We start from the raw sequence: 25,397 nt of genomic DNA, 5'->3' as shown, positions 1-25,397 counted from the left end.
GTGGAGTCTGCGCGTCCTCCCCGTGTCTGCGTGGGTTTCCAGTTTCCTCCCACAAGCCCCGAATGACGCGCTTGTTGGGTGAATTGGACATTCTGAATTCTCCCTCCGTGTACCCGAACAGGCGCCGGAATGTGGCGACGAGGGGATTTTCACAGTAACTTCAATGCAGTGTTCGTGTAAACCTACTTGTGACAATAAAGATTATTAGTAATTAGTTTTGGCCACCTTGTCCTACGTCTAATTTATCAAACCCTTTCACAATATTTACTGCCTCCCTTACCAAGAGCCAAAAGCCCCAGGCCATTCCCGAAAGTTGGAACTGCTCCGCTCTAGGTACCATCCTCGCAATCATAATTGCACACCTTGTCTACTGTATGGAGACGTTTTTCTCCTCCGAGCTGTGGGGAGCGAATTCCTCGATTCCGCCTGCAGAGATTGTGGAGCTTTTGATGGGGTCGAGCATCACTCCCAGTTCAGGCCCTGAGGCTCGACTGTAAGGCCACGTTACCAAGTCGAACCTGGCGTCTCATGCTGTGTTGCCATGACGACAGATGGTTAACAGCAAGGCGTTAAGCCTAGTTAGGGCTTAAATATCGTCACCATTGCAGCGAAGGCACCAGCTCTCTGTGAGGGCATTTGAAGGGACAAATCTGCTCCGAGAAATGTTAATTTTTTTTTTGCTCTCTGCTCTCCTTCCTCCTCGAGGTAGGCCCAGGCTTTCGCTTGGTCACATTAACAGAAGATGCAGATTTCTTTCACCTCGAGCTCCCCGCTATTTATCACGCCCCAGCTTCCACCAGAGCAGAATGAACCATTTCTCCCGGGAACGCAGGGGAACTGGGCATTTTAAATAAAAGGGAGTTGCTAAATAAAATGGTGTGCCCTCTCCTGCCTCCTCGCAGCCCCTCCTCAAAACCACAACACCTCGACCAAAGCAACTGTTTGAATGTCAGGGTTCAAATGAAATAGCTCCAATTGCTTCTGGTTTCAATGATTTTTCCGCCACGTTTACAGCGAGGGTAACCTTCTCAGAGGCGCACGTCGCCAGGAAGGAGCTTTTCTACTGCTGTAGGAGGCTGACGCCTCGGGGGGGGGGGGGGGGGGGGGGGAAGGAGACTGAAAATGATGATCATGTGTCGTCACATGGTCAATCCTTACCGGCTGATGGGAGCTACACCCAGGAGGGTGAGCCACGAGGCGGATGCAGAGATCCTTCAGTGTGATTTGGACAAGTCGAGCGGGTGGGCAAATGAATGGCAGATGCAGTTTAATGTGGATAAATTTGGGTTATCCACTTCGGGACCAAAAAACAAGAAGGCAGACTATTATCTGAATGGCCACAAATTAGGAGAGAGGAATGTGCAATGAGACCTGGGTGTTCTCGTGCACCAGTCGCTGAAGGTAAGCATACAGGTACAGCAGGCGGTAAAGAAGGCAAATGGTATGTTGGCCTTCATAGCGAGAGGATTCGAGCGCAGGAGCAGGGATGTGTTGCTGCAATTGTACTGGGCCTTGGGGAGGCCACAGCTGGAATATTGTGGGCAGGTTTGGTGTCCTGGGACTCTGGAGCTGTGAAGCAACTGTGCTAACTACTGTGCTACCGTGCTGCCCCTTTGAGCAACAGGAGAGAGGGAGTTGTTAAATCAAATGGTGCCCCTTTCTGGGCACATGACTATTCACGAGAGTGCGCAAATGTGTTGCATAGCCTTTGCATTAGAAGACATAGGAGCTGAACAAGGCCCATCGAGTCTGCTCCGCCACTCAATCATGGCCGATATATTTCTCATCCCCATTCTCCTGCCTTCTCCCCATTCCCCCTGATCCCCTTATTAATCAAGAACCCATCTATCTCTGTCTTAAAGACACTCGGTGATTTGGCCTCCACAGCCTTCCGCGGCAAAGAGTTCCACAGATTCACCACCCTCTGGCTGAAGAAATTCCTCCTCATCTCTGTTTTAAAGGATCGTCCCTTCAGACTCATAACAACAGTGGCACTACTTTGTGTGCTGTGCCTCCATTGAATCATAACAGATGAAAAATAATCTTCTACACCCAGGGAAAGTGTGAGGATACTTTTTCCCATTTCTTTGCTGTATTTCAGTACCGAGATCTTCATTCCTGGGATCACAGGACTGAGTCTAGATGATGAACTGCTCAATATTTAGTAACTATTCTGTGGCTGTACGCTGGCCAAATTAAACACTCAAATATTTAAAGCGTTTGCAATTTTCACGAGGAGCATCCCCCTGGACAATCCCGTCCAAACCCTCATTCCCTGGGGACCACGGGTCTCGGCTGGTCGCGTGCCCACGTCCGCGCCAGCAGATTCACCACATCCAGGCCGGTGCCCCTGTGCCGTGCCGTGGGGCATGCTGCACGGTCGAAGGTGCCCTCCTTGGGGTTATCACTGGACCGGGGCCTACGCCTGCCATTCAAAGTGGATGTCAACGATTCTGTGGCAAGGGGGCGCAATTCTCCGGCCCTTGCCGCCTGGGCGGGATCTCCTGCTCCTGTCAAAGGCGGCCCACCCCACCTCAATTTTGAAGAAGAGGAGAGTCACCCTCTGCCAATAGATGTCTGTTGTCAGGACAATGAAGAGTCCACGCCGAATAGGTCCAAACAAACTCACTTCATTTTTACACTTTACTGTTACTTACGGCTCCAATGGTTCCTAACTAAGGATTCTCCAGTTGGGGCCTTACTGGCCGACTCTGTTTATACAAAGCCAAACATTGTTAAAGGTTCCCAACCCCTTATCGGGAGAGCTCATAGTATGCAAGATCCACTGGGTAGTTAATCATCCCTACCCCGTAAGACTTGTGTGGGTGGTGCATGGTCTCTGCCGTATGTTCAAAAGGATACTCGTCGACAGCGAGTAACAAGGCCCAGCGTGGGATTCGCGCTGAAGCAATTGGCAGAGTTGCCTTATCCTCCTTGAAGCGAAGACTTATGGTCCGTAACGAGGGTGAAGTGGCGGCCGTGGACATAGTGATGAAAACGTTTCACTGCCAGCCCTTCCTACTCGACCCGCCTGTACTTCCTTTCCGCTGCAGTACAGGGAGGCGATAGCAATCGACCGTTCTCTGCCATTCCCCATCCGGTGGGACAGAACGGCCCCAATGCCATAGGGTGATGGGTCACATGTGATGAGTAAGGGTTTGGCGGGATTGAAATGGGTCAGTAACCCGGAAGACGACGACTGCTCTTCTTCATCCCCCAGTAAAAGCTGATTCCTGTGTCCGGCCTCAGGCCCACAGGTGAATTTTCTTCAGGAGAAGGTGTACTGGAGCTGACGTGGCCGCCAGGTTCGAGAGAAACTTCCTGTAATCGTTACGTTGACCAAGGAAAGAGCGTAGGTCGGAGGCTCCCGTCGGGGTGGCGGGGAGGGGCCTGCTGGATGGCGGGCAGCTTCTCTGCGACGGGGTGCAAACCTTCACGTTCAACATGCTAGCGCCAAGGGAGACCACCTCCTTCGTCTGAGGTGTAAGCGGACAGCAGCCTCAGAGAATCTCTTTAATATGGCCTCCAGTTTGTCCATGTTCCCGCTCAGAGGCTCCTGCGACCAGCACGTCATCTAAATAAACAGCCGCATGTGGCAGCCCTCACAGGATGTCCTCCATTTCGCGCTAAAAAATAGCACAGACGGAGGAGACTCCGAAAGGCAGCCACGTATACTCCCAGAGGCCCCTGTGTGTATTAATGGTGACATATTTGCGTGGGGCAGGATCCAACATGAGCTGCAAATAGGCGTGGCTCATATCGAACTTTGTGAATGAATGTCCGTTTCGTCCGGCTTCATTGCAGGTACCACCGGGGTTGCCCAATCAGCAAACCGGACAGGCCTGATGGGGAGGGAGTGGCGTAGTGGTATTGTCACTGGGCTAGTAAACCACAGACCCAGAGTAATGCTCTGGGGACCCAGGTTCAAATCCTGCCACTGCAGATGGTGAAATTTGAATTAAACTTTTTAAAATCTGGAATTAAAAGTCGAAAAATGACCAATGATGACCATGAAACTATTGTCATTAAAAAAACAATCTGGTTCACTAATGTCCTTTAGGGAAGGAAATCTGCCGTCCTTACCCCGGTCTGGCCTACATGTGGCTCCAGACCCACAGCAACGTGGCTGACTCTTAACTGCCCCCTCAAGGGCGATTAAAGATGGGCAATAAATGCTGGCACAGCCAGCGATGCCCACGTCCCATGAACGAATGCGGGCGAAGGCCCCTTTTATCATCCCCAATCTGGGACGGGGTGTAAACCTTTGCGGCACTTGTTGTCCAGCCCTAATTGCCCCCTGTGAAGGTGGTGGGGAGCTGCCTTCTTGAACCCGCTGCAGTCCATGTGGTGTAGGTACACCCACAGTGCTGTTAGGGAGGGACTTCCCGGAGCTTGGGCAGGGATCACCGTCAGGCAGGAGGGGCGTTAGCCAAAACAGACACACGGTGCTAGACTGGAGTGTACTGTTCCCTTCTACCCACTGTGTACAGGACATAAACAGGAGCTGAGAAGGACACACACATTACCAGATAGGGGGAGATGGCGGCAGAGTGGTAGCTGGTTTAGCTCAGTGGCTAGACAGCTGGTTTATGATGCAGAACAAGGCCAGCAGCGCGGGTTCAACACCCGTACCAGCTGAGAATTCTGAATTATCCCTCTGTGTACCCGAACAGGCACCGGAATGTGGCGACTAGGGGCTTTGCACAGTAACTTCATTGCAGTGTTAATGTAAGCTTACGTGTGACAATAATTTATTGTCACTGGGCTAATGATAAAGAAGTCCAGGCTGATTCTCAGGGAGCTATGGGCTCAAATCTCAGCCGGGCAGTTGGTGAAACTTAAACTCTGTTCATAAGTAACACTTCCCAGTGGCCGGTGCAGACTTGATGGGCTGAATGGCCTCCCACTATACTGTAAATTCTAGGATTCTATAATTCTGGATTTAGAGCTATCTCAGTTCTGGCGACCATGAAACCATTGGCGTTAAAAACCCATTTGGTTCACTAACGCCCCTTTAGGGAAGGAAATCTGCCGTCCTTACCCCGGTCTGGCATTCACATGACACCAGTCCCACAGCAATATGGTCGACTCTTAACTGCAGCCCCCCGCCCCCCTCGGAAATGCTGTGGCAAAGCCACTTGATTCAGGGGCAATTAGGGATGGGCAGCAAATGCTGGCCTTGCCCAGCGATGCCCACATCCCGGGAAAGCACAGTGGTTAGCACAGTAGCTTCACAGCTCCAGTGCCCCAGGTTCGATTCCCGGCTTGGGTCACTGTCTGCGCCGAGTCTGCACGTTCGCCCCGTGTCTGCGTGGGTTTCCTCCGGGTGCTCCGGTTTCCTCCCGCAGTCCAAAGATGTGCTGGGTTAAGTGGACTGGCCACGCTAAATTGCCCTTAGATTAGGTGGGGTTACTGGGTTTACGGGGATAGGGTGGAAGTGTGAGCTTAAGTGGGGCGCTCTTTCCAAGAGCCGGTGCAGACTCGATGGGCCGAATGGCCTCCTATTCTATGAAAGAAAGCGCTTGAAAAAAAGGAGTTGCCCATTAATGTGCAGGCTTTTAAAGCTTGTGAATCTGGCTCGGGTATTGGTTACAACTGCGCGATTGAGCAGGAGGGAATACACTGCCAGGTGAAGCAATCAGTGGGACTGTAGGGGATGGTAAAGTTGGTTCGCAGTGTGGTGGCACAGTTAGATTGCTATTTATATCACTGGTGCTTTCACCTCTATATATATTTGGGTTAATACAGCAATTTACAGCTATTTATTCTTAGTTTCAAATTAGACTTTCTTTATGACAGAAGAGGCAGTGTGTTCCATCGCTTGTAAAGAGGGGTTTGTCTGCTGTGATGAATTATTTATCACACGCTTTATTGATTCCAGTCATTCTTTCATTTTTCACCTAGAAAGCGAACTTTGAATAAAACATGACATCGACTGGTGCAGAGAAATCACGATTATTCGCAGTGGGGGAGGGCACAGGGCTGGAAGAGCGGGGAATACTCTCCCCCCTCGACTCCTCCCGACTCTTTGATGTGTCTCGGGAGCGGGAGCAAAATGTCTGCTGGTGAATCGGAGTGTCCATTGGCGGAGGAGGGAAGCTCGGACTGCCCATTGTGGAGATTAGGGGTGAATCGGAGTGTCCATTGTGGAGATAGGAGTGAATCGGAGTGTCCATTCTGGTGATTAGGGGTGAATTGGAGTGTCCATTGTGGAGATAGGGGAGTATCGGAGTGTCCATTGTGGAGATAGGGGCGAATCGGAGTGTCCATTGGCTAAGGAGGGAGGTTCGGACTGCCCATTGTGGAGATTAGGGGTGAATCGGAGTGTCCATTCTGGTGATTAGGGGTGAATCGGAGTGTCCATTGTGGAGATAGGGGTGAATCGGAGTGTCCATTCTGGTGATTAGGGGTGAATCGGAGTGTCCATTGTGGAGATAGGGGAGTATCGGAGTGTCCATTGTGGAGATAGGGGCGAATCGGAGTGTCCATTGTGGAGATAGGGGTGAATCGGAGTGTCCATTGTGGGGATAGGGGTGAATCGGAGTGTCCATTGTGGAGATAGGGGTGTATCGGAGTGTCCATTGTGGAGATAGGGGCGAATCGGAGTGTCCATTGTGGGGATAGGGGTGAATCGGAGTGTCCATTGTGGAGATAGGAGTGAATCGGAGTGTCCATTTTCTTTAGATAGGGGTGAATCGGAGTGTCCATTGTGGAGATAGGGGAGTATCGGATCCGGTGCCCATTGTGGAGATAGGGATGAATCGGAGTGTCCATTGGTTTTGGGGGGTTTGCAGTGTCATTGGTGGAGGAGGGGTTGGCTGGAAGTGTCCATTGTTCAGAACATGGTCCAGGATTTTGCCCCAGTGACAGTGAAGGAACGGCCGATATATTTCCAGGTCAGGATGGTGAGTGACTTGGAGGGGAACCTCCGGGTGGTGGGGATCCCAGGTATCTGCTGTCCCTTGTCCTTCTAGATAATTGGTTTATAAATGTAAATACATTGGGGGCGGCTCAGAGCAGGTTTACTAGATTGATACCTGCGAACCAGCGGGTTGTCTTATGAGGAAAGGTTGGACAGACTGATTGCACTGGGAGATTAGGGGAGTGAGGAGGGGGGGGGTTGACGTGATTGATGCCTACAAGATCTTGGAACGTGGACGGGGAAAGGGTCTTGTGGGTGAGTCCAGAACGAGGGGAATTGTTTTAAAATCAGGGGGTCACCCCTTCAGGACAGAGGTGAGGAGAATTCGTTCACTTTGATAGATATGTGACTTTGGTACTCTGCCTCAGAAAGCACTGGGGAGGGGGTGGGGGGGGGGGGGGGGGGGGGGGGTGGGGGGGTTTGGTTGGGGGGGGGGGGTCAGTGAATATTTTTAAGGTGGAGCGAGATAGATTCTTGCTGGACAGGGGGATCACAGGTTGGTTGGGGGGGGGGGTGGGGTGGAGGGGAATGTGGAATTCAGAACACAAACAAATCAGCAATGATCTTATTGAATAGCGGGGCATGCTCGGGGGGCCGAGTGGCCTTTTCCTGGGACCCTGGAAGAATAGAAATCAAAGGTTCACTGCGCTCGGCATTCTGTATTAAATCAGCATAAACCAATTCCAATGGGCGAAGGATCGATAACTCGAGTGGTGGCGATTCATAGAATTTATTGGCAAATCAAGCACTGGAAAAACATTTACCAAAGGACTGGTTTGGATTTGATACCAATCGACCGAGAGTGGTTTAGCACAGGGCTAATGCTGGTTTAGCACAGGGCTAAATCGCTGGCTTTGAAAGCAGACCAAGGCAGGCCAGCAGGACGTTCAATTCCCGTTCCAGCCTCCCCGAACAGGCGCCGGAATGTGTCGACTAGGGGCTTTTCACAGTAACTTCATTTGAAGCCTACGTGTGACAATAAGCGATTTTCATTTTTTCAGAGTGGGAACAAGGGAATTGGAAAAATGTGTGGCAGAGAAAGAATTGCAGGGGATCTGAGAAACCAGAGGGCAGCACAGAAAGGGCCAGTACAGATGTGACGGGCAGAATGGTCTCCTGTGTTGTATTGTCTTGTGATTCAATGAAAATATGGTGCACACAAGGGGGTCTCCTGTTTGTTTCTTATTCAGTCAGGGGATGGGGGCATCGCAGGCCCGGCCAGCATTTATTACCCATCCTTAATTCATAGAATCCTTACAGTGCAGGAGGCCATTTGGTCCATCGAGTCTGCACCGACCCTCTGAAGGAGCACTCTACCTAGGCCCAATCCCCCACCCTATCTCCGCATCCCCATCTAACCTATGGACATTAATGGGCAACTTAGCATTGGCCAATCCACCTCACCGGCACATCTTTGGACTGTGGGAGGAAACCGGAGCACCCGGAGGAAACCCACGCAGTCACGGGGAGAAATTGCAAACTCCACACAGACGAGCAGCTGCACGGTGGCGCAGTGGGTTAGCACTGCTGCCTCACAGCGCCAAGGTCCCAGGTTCGATCCCGGTCCTGGGTCACAGTCCGTGTGGGGTTTGCACATTCTCCCCATTTTTGCATGGGTTCCTGCCCCCACAACCCAAAAGATGTCTAGGGAAGGTGGATTGGCCACACTAAATTGCCCCTTAATGGGGGAAAAAAAATAATCGGGTACCCTTAAAAAAAAAACGTTTTCAACTCCGCACAGACGGTCACCCGAGGCCGGAATTGAACCCGGGTCCCTGCCGCTGTGTGGCAGGAGTGTAACCACTGTGCCACCGTGCCGTGGCACCATGCCACCCTTGAACGGAATGGCTTGCTACACCATTTCAGAGGGCAGTTCAGAGTCAACCGCACTGCTGTGGGTCTGGAGTCACATGTCAGCGGCCAGACCGGGTAAGGGAGGCAGATTTCCTTCCCGATAGCGGATTAGTGAACCAGATGGGTTTCTACCACAATCGTTTGATGGCCATCATTAGACTTTTAATTTTTGATTGACGTTCAAATTTCACCATCTGCCTTGGTGGGATTTGAACCTGTTCCCCTGAGCGTTACCCCGGGTCTCTAGTCTCTAGTCCAGTGACAATACCACTACACCACCGACTCCCCTTATGGACAGAGAGGTGAGGAGGGGTTTCTTCTCTCAGAGGGTTGTTAATCTTTGAAACTCTCTTCCCCAGAGGGCAGTGGAGGCTGTGGGTCACTGAATAGCTTCGAGGCTGATGAGACAGAACTTCGGAACGACGAGGGGAGTAGCTGGGGCGGGGGATGGGGAGGCAGACAAGAAAGTGGGAGTTACGAACAGCTCAGGGCAGCTACCGCCTTATTGAATTGGGCAGCACGGTAGCACAGTGGTTAGCACAGTTGCTTCACAGCTCCAGGGTCCCAGGTTCGATTCCCCGCTGGGTCACTGTCTGTGCGGAGACTGCACGTCCTCCCCGTGTCTGCGCGGGTTTCCTCCGGGTGCTCCGGTTTCCTCCCACAGTCCAAAGATGCGCAGGTTAGGTGGATCGGCTGGGAATGCAAAAAAAAATTAACTCCGGTGACTTTCCCATTTGGGATGGAGCCAACATTGCGCCCCCCCCCCCCCCCCCCCCCCCCCCGCAACACCCTACCCTCACCTTCTCAAAACCAAGTTCCCTGCTTCCTAATTAGATTCTGTCAAACTTTAAAGGCTCCTAATTAGTTGCAGCCGTTTGACAGCCTTGGCCTAGATTCGGTCGGATGACATCGCCCCTGTTTCTTTCTCTTTTTTTCGAAACATGTTGCAGGCGCAGGGAGAATCTCAATGTATTGCCGCACGCTTGCCAAATCCCTCCCGAGCTATTCGCACGAATGTTCCCACACTCTGGAATCTCGAGCCTGCGTCGGAGTAAGAAAAACCGAGTGGGGGAGGGGAAAAAAAATTGGAGCGATCCGGAGGCAAAGCAGGGATGGTATCTGACAGGGTAGAGACGGGGAACTCTCATCGTCCCCACCCCACCCCACCCCCAACTTGGCCCATGGGGGACAAAGAACAAGGGGACAGGACAAAACCCAGAGGCCGTGGAATGAAATTGGGAGGCACGTTTCTGCGGAGGGAGGGGTTATGGGGTTGGGACGAGGTGGCCTTTGGGTTGGGGGGGGCGCGGGGAAGATTTGGGTGCTCCGAGGATAGGGTCGGATAGAATTCCTGTCGATTGGCAGAGGAATGGCGGCAAGTCCGGAGGACGGGGGGAGAGGCGGAGCGGCTGGCTCAAGGGACTGGGCAGACTTCCCCACCCCGGGGTCCTCCAGAATCATTCGTAGTCGGAATGAAGTTGGGGTGAGCGGGGGGGCGGGGGGGGGTCTGCATTTTTGCCCACAGGGGAGGAGAGGAATTTGCTTCCTTTTAAACCCGGCAGCACACATGCGCACACGTGTGTGCTTTCGAAAGAATGAAGGAGTGGAGAGAGGGAAGGGAGGAGGGAGGGCTGGGTGTTGTATCACCCTGCAGCCTATTGGCTTTTGAAAGCAGTGCTGGATATGCTGTGTGTGTGTGAATTGAGTGAAGTGCTTTGGATGGAATAATGTGCAGGGGGATGAAAACTGATCATCATTTCTAACCTTGGAGACTTGCTGAGGGAGCGGCAACATTATGGATACAGAAGGCAAGGCTATTTATTCTTAATTTGTGGAAGCAGGAGAGATTGCGACTGTGCGTGTGTGAGGGAGAGTCTTTGCTCTTTTACAGATGTACTGTGGAGTAACTGGGAGCTCATTATTAAAAGGCTGTAGTTAGCATTTCTCTCTGCCTCTCTCTCTCTCTTTGTCTCTCTCTCTCTCTGTCTGTGTGTGTGTGTGTGTGTGTGTGTGAGAGGGAGAGTCTTTGCTCTTTTACAGATGTACTGTTGGAGTAACTGGGTGCTCATTACCAAAAGGCTGTAGTTAGCATCTCCCTCTGCCTCTCTCTCTCAGTCTCTGTGTGTGTGCGTGTCTTCCTGCAGCTCTGGGTGATGCACCGCCTGCCTTGTGCCCACAGCCCCCGGTGAAAGATGCCCCACAGCCCGGCTTCCAGCGAGGATGAGCAGCGGAGCATCCCCGAGTACCCAGGCGAGTCGGACAGCGATAGCTCCGGGGAGGAGACCCTGCGAGGCGACTGCAGCGACCCGGCCGTCGCCGCCGCCGCCACCGCCACCATCGCCACCACCATCACCAACAACAACATGCCCCGAGAGAGGAACACGGACGCCGACTTCAGCATGATGGTCTTTCGCATTGGCATCCCGGACCTGCAGCAGACGGTAAGGGCAATTCGACCGGGAGGGGAGCACGTTTGCAATGGGACAGGGTGCAGGGGGTACGTTTGCAATGGGGGTGGGAGAGGGATGGGGGGGGTTGATGGGTGCATGCAATATTGTCACCAGTGGTTGCAAAGTTGCTTTTGCAACTGCCCCCACCTTCCAAACAAGACGCCCTCCCAAGAGTTGCAATGAAGCCAGAACGTAGAACATTGTCCCCAACCCTTTTTTTGTGTCTCCCCCACGCAATCTCTCACCGATTAGGAGTGAGCACTTTCGCTTGCATCCCAAACTCAGGAGCGAAGCCCGTGCGCTGATTTCATTGGGCCTACAGTCTCGCCCCCGCTTATCCTCACACCCTTCCTTTCCCACTCCAGGTACCCTAGCGCCTGAAACAGACTTCCCCGGCTCTCCCAGCACAGTGCCACCGCCCCTGCCAGAGGGGTGCCATCTTTCGGGCAGGGTCAGCAAACCGAGGACCCACCAACCCTCCCGCCCCTCCCCTCGGGTGAGGCCCAAAGTGTACGTGACGCTAATCCGACACAGAGCTAGTGAGTTTTCTCTCGCCGCCTCTCTCTCGCCCCCCCCCCCCCCGCCCCCCACTCCCCCTCTCCCCGTGTCCCGGACCAATATTCGGTGATCTCTCCCCTGCCTGACGTCACGAGGAACGGCTGAAGCCGGTTATTCTCCGTCTCGCTGCCCGTGGGATCTTCCTGTGCTGCAAATTGGATGCCGCGCTTCCAGCGTCAACGTGCTGGGTCGGCTGGACAGGTCGCTGAGGTTGGTGAATGCCAAACGGGGCACCGCGGAGGTCAAGGCAAAAGTTTACAATTCACCCCCCCCCCCACGCACCCCCCCCACGCCACACACCCCTGCTGCCCGACAATACACCGTCCAGCCACTTCCCCCCCTGTGGACCAACTGCCTCCCCCTCCCTCCCTCCCTCCTTCCTCTGTCCAAGGGTACTGAGACCCACTCGACAACCCAACCCTGTCGCAGCTGAATATCACCCCCCCCGCCCCCGTTCTCCGAGATGGGTCGCGGCTGCGCCTCCGACAGTCTCGGAACAAATTTTTACCGAACTTTGGAGAGCTGGGAGCCACCTGAGAATCAGGAAAAGAGGAACAAGAAAAAGTACTTTTGGAGAACAGGCAGGAGCTTCGCCAGTTAAACCACACAGGGAAAATTCTCCGCAGTTGGACACGAGGAGCCCTCAATCGATCGGGGCTTCCTTGTTGAAAGGCGGATTTTTCTTTTGATGTTCGTTTTTGAGCTCAAAAATAAAATCCGCCTTGCAGCAAGGAAACACAGGCACGGGAGGGCCGAATGGCCTTCCTCAGGGCGTAATCACTCTACGGTATAGAGCGCGTGGGAGAAAGGTGCCAACGCTGCCTGCTTTGGGATGTAGAGAGTGGTTAGAATGTGCAATGTACCATCATAGGGAGCAAGTGAGGTGATTCACATTAATGAATCTATCCAAGCGCATGAGGGAGGGAGGTGGGGGATTGCTGGTAGGGTGAAATCAAATAAGGTGGGAGGAGGCTCGTATGCAGCGTAAATCCCAGCATAGAGTGGCTGAGCCGAATGGACTCTTTCTGTGCTGTAAATTCCATGTAAACGTTTTTTTAAAATTCATTTATGGGACGTGGGCGTCTCTGGCAAGGTCGGCATTTATTGCCCTTGAACTGAGCCATTTCAGAGGGCAGTTAAAAGTCAAACCACGTTGCTGTGGGTCAGGAGTCACGTGTAGGCCAGACCGGGTAAGGACGGCAGATTTCCTTCCCTGAAGGAAATTTCTCCACAATGGTTTTGTGGTCATCATTTTTATTGAATCCAATTTAAACCATCTGCCATGGTGGGATTTGAAACCTGGCTCTCTGGATTTAATGAATAAAGTCGCCATAGTCCCAGGCGACCAGAGGCTGCTTTGAGCTGTGACCGGTGGTGATTTAACCTGAGGACCACCACACCTCAGGCGAGGGGCAAGGTTGAGAATGCGGGGGCCTCCCATTTGCCTCCCAGCCGGTATGGGAACTGAACCCTCGCTGTTGGCCTTGCTCTGCGTCACGGAGCAGCCATCCAGCCAACTGAGCTAATCCGGCCCTCTTGTTGGTAGCAGGTCAGGTTTACCTGTACCCAATGAGGGAAGGTTGGATTACCAGGCCAGTGACCACTACGCTACCAACCCCTCCTTACTTTTTTTTTGTTGAGAAAGTCATATCATCCCCTGCCTGGAACAGGGGAACGTACATTAATTGACAAACGTACATCGCTAGTCGCATTTAGGCACCGTCTGACCCACACTGACGAGACGGTGTGTAGCCTGAAAGAGGAAGGCCCCAGATTAGCACAGCGCCACCTCAGCAACTGTTTGAGCATGGCCTTGCATCGCCACTGGGACAACGCAGGGGATGAGCTGCTGGGCTCCTGAGGGTTTTGGCGAAGGCCGAGAACACTTTAGCGCTGACCCCCCAGCAAGGTCACTGCTATCTGACTGCCATGTCTAAAATTAGTCAGGATTCCCAACCACGGGTGCAGAGCGAGAGAATGGAAGGCCTTACCAAGGCCAGGTACTGTCCAATCTCGTTGTTATGGCAACGGTCGTGTAAAGCTTATGTGTCGGCGCTGGACTAATTAATCCGGAAGGGTACGTTGGAAGCAGTTTAGAGAAGATTTACCAGACTAATATCTGGAATGGGCGGGTTGTCTTGTGAGGAAAGGTTCGCAAGGCCAAGCCTGTATCCGCTGGGGTTTAGAAGAATAAGAGGCAACTTGATTGATACATGGAAGACGCTGAGGGACTATTGACAGGGTGGGTGTGGAGAGGGTGTTTCCTCTTGTGGGAGAATCTAGAACTAGGGGTCACTGTTTAAGAATAAGGGGGTCACCCATTTAAAATGGAGATGAGGCAAAATATTTTCTCTCAGAGAGTGGCGAATCTCTGGAACTCTCTTCCTCAAAAGGCTGTGGAAGCAGAGTCTTTGAATACTATTTAGGGCAGAGTGGGGTAAACGGGGGTGGGGGGGGGTGCTAGGATATTGGGGGGGGGGGGTAGGCGAAAAGCACATTTGGGGTTACCCAGGTCAGCCATGTCCTAAGTAAATGGTGGATAGGCTCAAAGGGCCTTGTTTTGTATAAGGGCGACATGGTGGCACAGTGGTTGGCATTGTTGCCTCACAGCGCCCGGGACCTGGGTTCGATTCCCACTTGGGTCACTGTCTGTGCGGTGTCTGCACGTTCTCCCCATGTCTGCGTGGGTTTCATAGAATCATAGAATTTACAGTGCAGAAGGAGGCCATACGGCCCATCGAGTCTGCACCGGCCCTTACAAAGAGCACCCTACTGAATCCCACGTATCAACCCAATCCCCGTAACCCAGTAACCCCCACTTAACATTTTGTTTTGGACTCTAAGGGCAATTTATCATGGCCAATCCACCTAACCTGCACATAGAACATCGAACATTACAGCGCAGTACAGGCCCTTCGGCCCTCGATGTTGCGCCGACCTGTGAAACCACTCTAAAGACCATCTACACCATTCCCTTATCGTCCATATGTCTATCCAATGACCATTTGAATACCCTTAGTGTTGGCGAGTCCACTACTGTTGCAGACAGGGCATTCCACGCCCTTACTACTCTCTGAGTAAAGAACCTACCTCTGACATCTGGCCTATATCTATCTCACCTCAATTTAAAGCTATGTCCCCTCGTGCGAGACATCACCATCCGAGGAAAAAGGCTCTCACTGTCCACCCTATCTAATCCTCTGATCATCTTGTATGCCACAATTAAGTCATCTTAATCTTCTCTCTAACGAAAACAGCTTCAAGTCCCTCAGCCTTCCCTCATAAGATCTTCCCTCCATACCATACTAGGCAACATTCTGGTAAATCTCCTCTGCACCCTTTCCAATGCTTCCACATCCTTCCTATAATGCGGCGACCAGAATTGCACGCAATACTCCAAATGCGGCCGCACCAGAATTTTGTACAGCTGCAACATGATCTCATGGCTCCGAAACTCAATCCCTCTACCAATAAAAGCTAACACACCGTACGCCTTCTTAACAACCCTCTCAACCTGGGTGGCAACGTTCAGGGATCTATGTACATGGACACCGAGATCTCTCTGCTCATCCACACTACCAAGAATCTTACCATTAGCCCAGTACTCTGTCTTCCTGTTTTTCCTTCCAAAATGAATCACCTCACACTTTTCTGCATTCAACTCCATTTGCCACCTCTCAGCCCAGCGCTGCAGCTTATCTATGTCCCTTCCGCACTGTCCACAACTCCACCGACTTTAGTGTCATCTGCAAATTTACTCACCCATCCTTCTACGCCCTCCTCCATGTCATTTATAAAAATGACAAACAGCAGTGGCCCCAAAACAGATCCTTGTGGTACACCACTAGTAACTGGACTCCAGTCTGAACATTTCCATCAACCACCACCCTTTGTCTTCTTCCAGCTAGCCAATTTCTGATCCAAACTGCTAAATCACCCTGAAACCCATGCCTCCGTATTTTCTGCAGTAGCCTACCGTGGGGAACCTTATCAAACGCTTTACTGAAATCCATATACACCACATCAACTGCTTTACCCTCATCCACCTGTTTGGTCACCTCAAAGAACTCAATAAGGTTTGTGAGGCACGACCTACCCTTCACAAAACCGTGTTGACTATCTCTAATCAAATTATTCCTTTCCAGATGATTATACATGCTATCTCTTATAAACCTTTCCAAGACTTTTCCCACAACAGAAGTAAGGCTCACTGGTCAATAGTTACTGGGCTTGTCTCTACTCTCCTTCTTGAACAAAGGGACAACATTTGCTATCCTCCAGTCTTCTGGCACTATTCCTGTTGACAAAGATGACTTAAAGATCAAAGCCAAAGGCTAAGCAATCTCCTCCCTAGCTTCCCAGAGAATTCTAGGATAAATCCCACCTGGCCCAGGGGACTTATCTATTTTCACACTTTCCAGAATTGCTAACACCTCCTCCTTATGAACCTCAAGCCCTTCTAGTCTAGTAGCCTGAATCTCAGTATTCTCCTCGACAACATTGTCTTTTTCCTGTGTGAATACTGACGAAAAATATTCATTTAGCACCTCTCCTATCTCCTTGGACTCCACGCACAATTTCCCACTACTGTCCTTGACTGGCCCTACTCTTACCCTAGTCATTCTTTTATTCCTGACATAGCTATAGAAAGCTTTAGGGTTATCCTTGATCCTACCTACCAAAGACTTCTCATGCCCCTCCTGGCTCTTAGCTCTCTCTTTAGGTCCTTCCTGGCTAACTTTTAACTTTCGAGTGTCCTAACTGAACCTTCATGTCTCATCTTTACATAAGCCTCCTTCTTCCTCTTGACAAGTGTTTCGACTGCTTTAGTAAACCATGGTTCCCTCGCTCGACCACTTCCTCCCTGCCTGACAGGTACATACTTATCAAGGACATGCAGTAGCTGTTCCTTGAACAAGCTCCACATTTCCATTGTGCCCATCCCCTGCAGTTTTCCTCTCCATCCGATGCATCCTAAGTCTTGCCTCATCGCATCATAATTGCCTTTCCCCCAGATATAACTCTTGCCCTGCGGTATATACCGATCCCTTTCCATCACTAAAGTAAACATAATTGAATTGTGGTCACTATCACCAAAGTGCTCACCTACCTCCAAATCTAACACCTGTCCTGGTTCATTACCCAGTACCAAATCCAATATGGCTTCGCCATCTTTGGACTGTGGGAGGAAACCGGAGCACCCGGAGGAAACCCACACTGAAACGGGGAGAACGTGCAGACTCTGCACAGACAGTGACCCAGCCGGGAATCGAACCTGGGACCCTGGAGCTATGAAGAAACTGCGCTAACCACTGTGCTACCGTGCTGCCCATCCTCCGGATGTTCCGGTTTACTCCCACAAATCCCGAAAGACGTGCTTGTTAGGCGAATTGGACTTTCTGAATTGTCCCTCTGTGTACCCGAACAGGCGCCGGAGTGTGGCGACTTGGAAATTTACACAATGACGTCATTGCAGTGTTAATGTAAGTCTACTTGTGACACTATTATTCGCATCCATTATTCTGAGGGTTAAAGCATTAACCGTTTGTAGAGAGGAAGTAGACAATGGGACCTTTTATTTACACACTACAAGCCCCGATGTGCTTTCTCTGCTATTTACACTCATGGTCCTTTGTTAACAGCTTTCATTTAGGTAGTGCCTTTAACGAATAAAACATTACGGGCAGGATTCTCCGAACCCCCGCCGGGTCGGAGAATCGCCAGGGGGCGGCGTGAATCCCACCCCCGCCGGCTGGCAAATTCTCCGGCACCGGAGATTTGGCAGGGGCGGGAATCACGCGCCGGTCGGGGGCCGTTGGCAGCGGCCTCACCCCCCCGGCGATTCTCCGGCCTGCGATGGGCCGAGTGGCTGCCCGTTTTTGGCCGGTCCCGCCGGCGTATGTTACGACAGGTACTTACCGGCGGGGCCTCCTGTGTGGGTGGCCTCCGGGGTCCTCGGAGGTGCGCGGGGGTATCTGGCCCCGGGGGGGTGGGGGGGTGCCCCCGTGGTGGCCTGGCCCGCGAACGGAGCCCACCGATCCGCAGGCGGGCCTGTGCCGTGGGGGCACTCTGTTCCTCCGGTCCATTCTGGTGTACCGGTCCTGGTGTACCGGTCCGCGATGGCCGGTGCGGAGATGAACCCCCCCCCCGCGCATGCGCTGGGATGACGCCCGCTCATGCTGGCGCTCCCGCGCATGCGCCAAATCGTGCCGGCCAGCGGAGGCCGTTCTGGCTTGGGTCACTGTCTGTGCGGAGTCTGCACGTCCTCCCCGTGTGTGCGTGGGTTTCCTCTGGGTGCTCCGGTTTCCTCCCACAGTCCAAAGATGTGCAGGTTAGGTGGATTGGCCGCGCTAAATTGCCCTTAGTGTCCAAAATTGCCCTTAGTGTTGGGTGGGATTACTGGGTTATGGGGATAGGGTGGGGATGTTGACCTTGGGCGGGGTGCTCTTTCCAAGAGCTGGTGCAGACTCGATGGGCCGAATGGCCTCCTTCTGCACTGTAAATTCTATCTATCTAAGACTTAGCGCGAGTTATGAGTGTCATGATATCCACATCAGCATATCATGGTGCAATCACACCTACACTGATGGACAGGTAGACGGACCAATCAACACACACATAACATCGCAGCCAATCACCAGTGAGAGCCCATGCACTATAAAAACAGGGAACACCACAGTTCCCGCTCATTCTACCAGGAGATAGCTCAGGGCACAGAGCTCACAGCGTGCCACTCAGACATAGACCATGTGCTGAGTGCCCCACTAAGATAGTGATAGGGCTGGGTCCACAGGTTAGCTGGTGAAGCACGTACCCAAGCCAGCAGTTAGTAGTTGTCATAAGACAATAAAACAGAGTTGTACCATCTACAGCCGTGTTGGATCATTTGTGCATCGGAACACCCAACACAACAATGAGTTGGGATAGCAGAGTTTTGAATGAATGGAATGTGGATATTACCCCTCAAATATAAAGCAATGAGCTTGGAAACGTATTGGAGGTTCAGCCGAGGCCTTGCTGAGTGTTGAAACAGGGGTTCAGCGACCCAGAAACCTGTGGCAGTCTCTTTGCTAGGCTTCTACCTTTCATTTCCTGTTGGTATTAAGGGCCTTTGATGGTTTAGCTGCCTGCGGTCTACCTGTCCTTGTCCACCTGTCCGTCCCTCATGCTGCTCCTATCGACACCCCTGCTGAAAGGCTTTGCTCCTGCCCCAGAAAACCGCTGTAAATTCTGCCAATGCCGTCCCAGAGCTGGAGGTCCAAACTGCAGCATCGTAAGATTTCACAGCTCCGCAGGTGGCCACTTAGCCCATCATGAAGATACTGGCCCTCTGAAAGACATGCCCAGTTAATTCCATTTCTCTGCCATTTTTTCTCTCTCTCTCTCTCTCTCTCACTCGCTCCCGAACAAATGCATATTTATCCAGTTCCGTTTCGGAGGTAAATCTTTGGCAGCCACTCCTGCCCCTGAATCAGAAAGGTTCATGGTATGAATCACCGTGCAACCCTACCCATATTGTCCTGGAGACCAGAAACTCCAGCTCGGAATTTTATGTTACCCATGTGAGTGTGTCCCCTCCCTCACCTCATTGTACGGGCAGTGAGCACCCATAAAACACGCTTACGTGGAGAGAGCGTCGTGCCTCAGGTTTATCAGCCTGTGAACCCTTTCGCGGTCTCGCGCCATTCACAGCGTGGCACAGTGGTTAGCACTGCTGCCTCAAAGCGCCAGGGACCAGGGTCCAATTCCGGCCTCGGAGCCTGTCTGTGTAGAGTTTACACGTTCTCTCTGTGTCTGCGTGGGTTTCCTCCGGGTGCTCCGGGTTCCTCCCACAAGTCCCGAAAGACGTGCTGTCAGGTGAATTGGACATTCTGAATTCTCCCTCCGTGTACCCGAACAGGCGCCGGAATGTGGCGATGAGGGGATTTTCACAGAAACGTCATTGCAGTGTTAATGTAAGCCTACTTGTAGCAATGATAAAGATTATTATTGTCGAAGAGAGGACCTACCTCCGCGGGCACAGGAGGAATCAAAAAGGAGGGGGAATAATAAAAACAATGAAATATTCGGCAGCTTCTGCAGAGAGAGAGAAAGAGAAACGGAGAGTTCACGTTTCAGTCCGATCACTGTTCTGGGGAAAGGCCATAGGCCTGAAACATTGGCCGAATCTGCAAACGAGGAACTCTCTTTCCCCCCCCCCCCCCCCCCACCTCCCAAAAGAAAAGGCTGGAGGTGAAGTGGGGACAACCAGAGAGCTTAAGGCTGAGGATGATGGGTCAGGGTGGAGAGGGATAAAGGGAGGACTGGTGACAGAGTTGGTTAGCGCCCCTGCCTCTGAACCAGAGGAGCAAAACATGCCTGCAACAGTGCCTGTTGCCATAGCAACTCGGACTCTCTAAATGAACTGTACCACATCACTCCAGTGAGGGATAAGGAACAAGGCAGACGAATGGAGTCCAGATGCAGATCACCCGTGATCTGAGAGAACCTTGCAGCTGGCTTGATGGGCTGAATGGTCCCTTCCTCCCCCTGGCAGAAACCCCTCGGCTGGAACCGGAGCGCGTCAGAATAAACCGATGCGCCAGAGGTGCCATAAAACAGGTCGAAATCTCTGGACGCTCCCAAGAATTGATTACCCGTCTACCGATCTGCATGACGGGGGCCACCTCCGGCAGCCTCCAATCAGAGGCCTTGGACGAGGAGGGAGGGGAGCGAGCGAGCCACGGTTCTTCGGGAAAATGCGGCGACATCTAATTTGCTACTCCTCCTTTTTTAGCTCTTCGACACAAAGAGGTAGTTCACATTTCAACACATTTACTGGCTTTCTGACATTAATACAGTGTGGGCTCCCCCCTCAAGCACGGTCTGTCTGACGTGCGAGAGGGGCCTCGCGCAGAGGCTGTGAGGTACCTGGAGGATCGGCGCGTCTCGGCCCATCGCCGATTGCCACGTTCTGGGAGACCGACCACTCCCAGTCCCACCCCTACCCCCAGAGTAAAAGAAGAAAGAAGAAAGACTTGCGTTTAGGTAGCGCCTTTCGTATCCCCGGGACATCACAACCCGCCTCAGGGCCATGCGACGTACGTTTCCGAAACCTATTCACTCTCGTGATGCAGGAAAACGCGGCAGCCATTTTGCGCACAGCATGATCCCAACAACAGCGATGTGGTAATGACCCAGATCATCTGCTTTTTTTGTGACTTTGGTTAGTTGTAGGATACAAGGGAAAATCAACTCCACTGATTTTAAACCCAACCCCCCCCCCCGCCCCCACCATCATATAACCTACCTCTTTGACCCAGCTTTCGACCTACTGTCTCTCTTTCTTCCATGGGTGTATAGGTTTTGATTGATATCGTGACTACGGGGGCAGCACGGTGGCGCAGTGGTTAGCACTGATGCCTCACGGCGGTGAGGACCCGGGTACGATCCCGGCGCTGGGTCACTGTCCGTGTGGAGTTTGCCTATTCGCCCCGTGTCTGCGTGGGTCTCACCCCCACAAGCCAAATATGTGCAGGGTGGGTGGATTGGCCACGCTAAATTGCCCCTTAATTGGAAATTCTTTTAAAAAGTTATCGCTTAGGGCCCACGTGGCACAGCGGTTAGCGCTGCTGCCTCACGGCGCTGAGGACCCGGTTTCGATCCCGGCCCCGGGTCACTGTCTGTGTGCAGTTTGCGCATTCTACCCATATCTGCATGGGTCTCACCCCCCCCCCAACAACCCAAAGATGTGCAGGGTGGATGGATTGGCCACGCTAAATTGCCCCTTAACTGGAAAAAACTGTGAAGCAACCTGCAGTGCTTTGCTAAGTTACGGTTGCAATATAAATGCAAATTGTTGTTGTAAATTGGAATCATCGCCGTAACAAATAATCCATCGTGTGGCCCTTAAATCGGGGTTGGAGGCGATGGGTCCGGCTACCACTTACCTGTTTCCTGCTCTTTAAAAAAAATCTTTTGATTGGCATTTCTCATATTTATAAACAATTGTGTATATATACATCACATTTTTCTTACCCGCTTTACTTTACTTTATTGTACAGAAGTTTATTTTGTCTTTCATTTAATTGACCCGCTATACATTTATATGGTCCCTCCCCATTACCCCGTCCTTGGCCCCAGCTGTATTTTGCTTTTATATTCAGGGGGACAAAAAGGGGGGGGGGGGTGGGGGGTCCACTCTTGTTCACGCAAGCCATCGAACCCCTGGCGATAGCCCTGTGGGATGCGAAAAGCTGGAAGGGAATCCGGAGAGGAGACAGAGAGCACAGAGTCTCACTCTATGCTGATGACCTGCTCCTCTATGTCTCGAAGCCACAGGAGGGACTGAAGGCAATACTGCAAATGCTGAAAGAGTTTGGAACCTTCTCGGGCTACAAACCTAACCTGGGCAAAAGCGAAACATTCCCAGTGAACCCAAACGGGGGAGGGAGAGAGCTGGAGGGGCTCCCGTTCAAAACAGCCCAGAACAGATTCCGCTACCTGGGGATCCAGATAGTCGGAGACTGGACACAGATCCACAAGTGGAACCTGACCAGCCTGGTGGAGGAAGTAAAAAAGGACCGAGAGAGGTGGGGCTCACCCCACTCTCCCTGGCAGGGAGAGTGCAGGCGGTCAAGATGAACGTACTGCCGAGGTTCCTCTTCCTGTTTAGTTAGATCCATACCGATCTTCATCCCAAAGGCCTTTTTCCAAAATGTAGACAGTCTAATCATGGCGTTTGTGTTGGTGTGTGTGTGTGTGTGTGTGTGGGTGGTGGTGGGGGGGGGGGGGGGGGGGGGGGGATGGTGGAGGGGCGGGGGGGGGTAAGAACCTGCACATTTCTGCTCTCCCCTTGACAGTTGATCTTGGTGCAGCGCCTTTAACAGCCAGGCACTGACACTCAGGGCATACGCCATTCAGCCCCTCCGGTCTTTTCTTCAGAATGCTGTTTCAAAGGACCTCAATTGCTTGCCACTCCCACAGTGATCTTCGGTGCTGATAGCATTTGGTTCCACCTGGACATCCTGGGCACCGACTCTTCAGGAGGTGGGGGGATTAGGTGGGAGGAGAAGCTTCGCGATATTGGTTCCAGGGACGAGAAACATCAAATGAGCGCGGTTCACCAATCAACGAAAACACGGCGGATCTTCAGATCCTGAGGGGTGTTGACAGGGTGGATGTGGAGAGCATCTTGAACGAGCGGTCACTGTTGTAAAATAAGGAATCGTCCCCTTAAGGCAGAGATGAGGAGAAATGTTTTCTCTCCGAGGGTCCCGAATCTCTGGAACTCTCTTCCTTCAGGCAACCCCTTATAAATTCCAGGTAAATTCTTGATCAACAATGGGGTGGGCGGTGGAAGGTTATTGGGGGTCGGCAAGAGCGTGGGGTTGAGGTTCCAATCAGATAGGCCATGATCTTACTGAATGGGGGGGGGGGGCAGGCTCGAGGGACCGAGTGGCCTCCTCTTGCCCCTAATTCGTATGTTCACATGATCTGCGACTTAACTCCATGTATGAGTGCCGGGACCTTGTGGGATCCATAGAATTGCTACTGTGCAGAAGGAGGCCATTGGGCCCATCGAGTCTGCACCAACCCTCTGAGAGAGCACCCTACCTATGCCCACCCTTCCTCCGCCCTGTCCCCATGATCGAATCTAACCTGCACATCTTTGGACTGTTGGAGGAAACCGGAGCACCCGGAGTAAAGCCACACTCGGAATTGAACCCGGGTTCCTGGCGCTGTGAGGCAGCAGTGCTGACCAGTGCGCCACCGTGCCGCCCATGAGTGAGAACCTTTTAAAGATCCGTGCGCTCGTTGGGCTAGGGGTCAGTGTAGGCCAGCGAGCGGAGAGGTGAACAGGACCTCCTGTAAGTCACAGCACAGGCAGCATAGTTTTCGTTAAGCTCAGGTTCATGGGGGAGAAAGAAGGAGTGGGGCGGGGGGGGAGCTGTATTGGAACAGCTGTGTTCCACGGCCAACAAGAAAGAATGGTTATCTTTGATCTGAATTCGGCAGTGACGGTACGAGCTGCAGTTACGAGGTGCTTTTGGATGGGTTGCCAGCGACGACGACCGGGCAAAAAGGGGCCAGGCTTCTTGGGCCCACTGAGTGCTCGGGTAATATTTATAGTTCGCTTCAATGCAGGCTCCTGGAAGCAAGCTGAGGGAGATTCATCACATTAATCTTTATTTATTAACATGCTAAGAACAAACCCAGCAAGTGCTGTGCTTATGAGGCTGAGGTAAATTATCGGCAGCAACAGCGTCACAAGGCCCTCAGTTACTGAATCCGACTGATGCGTTTTACCGCAGCCAGTTAATTATGTGAGGAAAACGTGGGCTTTTAAAGATTACTTTCACAGGTTGTGGCGTCGCGGACGAGGCCGACGTTTGTCGCCCACCCCCAGTTGCCCCTGAACTGAGTGTCTCGCTCGGCCATTTCAGAGAGGGGGCAGTAAAGAGTCAACCGCACCGCTGAGGGTCTGGAGTCTCATGTAGGCCAGACCGGGGAAGGGCGACAGATTTCTCGCCCTGAAGGGGGGTTAGTGAACCAGATGGTTTTTTTTTTAAAAACTATCCCGTTGCCATGGTCCTCGTTACTGAGACTAGCTTTATAATTCCGGATTTATTAATGGAATTTAAATTCCACCAGCCATTGCGGTGGATTTCGAACCCACGTCTCCACAGCTTCAACCTGGGCCTCTGGATTACTGGTCTGGTGATATCACCACTAGGCCACCATCTCCCTCGAGGGTGTTTGTCAGTAAGCATGTCTGTAGTTAGTACGTGCGCACATCAGGATAATATATTAGCATGTTAAAGGTCAGGTAGATCACAGCTCCCTTTTGCGAGTGCTCATTAGCGATGTTATCTCGTTAAGAATCTTTGCACACACACGCACACGATTAGGAGAATTCTTTATCTCACCGCCGGGTTTTATTAAACCGAAGCTTTCCTCCATTCGCAATCCCAACAACAAGGGCCGAATGATCCGGCTCTTCCCGTGGTCACTGACCAACAACGGCCCTCTGCTTCTAGTTTTTCTTATTAATGGAATCATCCTCTCCGCGTCCACTCTATCCAGACCTCGCAGTATCCTGTAAGTTTCAATAAGATCTCCCCTCATCCTTCTAAACTCCATTGAGTATAGACCCAGAGTCCTCAACCGTTCCTCATACGTCAAGCTCTTCATTCCAGGGATCATGCGTGTGAACCTCCTCTTGGCTCTTTCCAAGGCCAGCACATCCTTCCTTAGATACGGGGCTCAAACTGCTCGCAATACTCCAAATGGGGCCTTGTACAGCGGATTCAGCAGCAGTTGAGCTCAGGTGGACTGGCGGACAGAGAGTCTATTTTAATTTATGAACAGCTCCATTTTATACATAGATCATAGAATTTACAGTGCAGAAGGAGGCCATTTGGCCCATTGAGTCTGCACTGGCTCTTGGAGAACCAATTCATTTTTTCCAGTTAAGGGGCAATTTAGCGCGGACAATCCACCTACCCTACACATCTTTTGGGTTGTGGGGGCGAAACGCATGCAAACACAGGGAGAATGTGCAAACTCCACACGGACAGCGACCCGGGATCGAACCTGGACCTCGGCGCCATGAGGCAACAGGGCTAACCCAC

The sequence above is a fragment of the Scyliorhinus torazame genome, chromosome 29, assembly GCF_047496885.1.
Source record: "Scyliorhinus torazame isolate Kashiwa2021f chromosome 29, sScyTor2.1, whole genome shotgun sequence".
NCBI lineage: Eukaryota > Metazoa > Chordata > Chondrichthyes > Carcharhiniformes > Scyliorhinidae > Scyliorhinus > Scyliorhinus torazame.
This window is presented reverse-complemented; position numbering follows the sequence as displayed.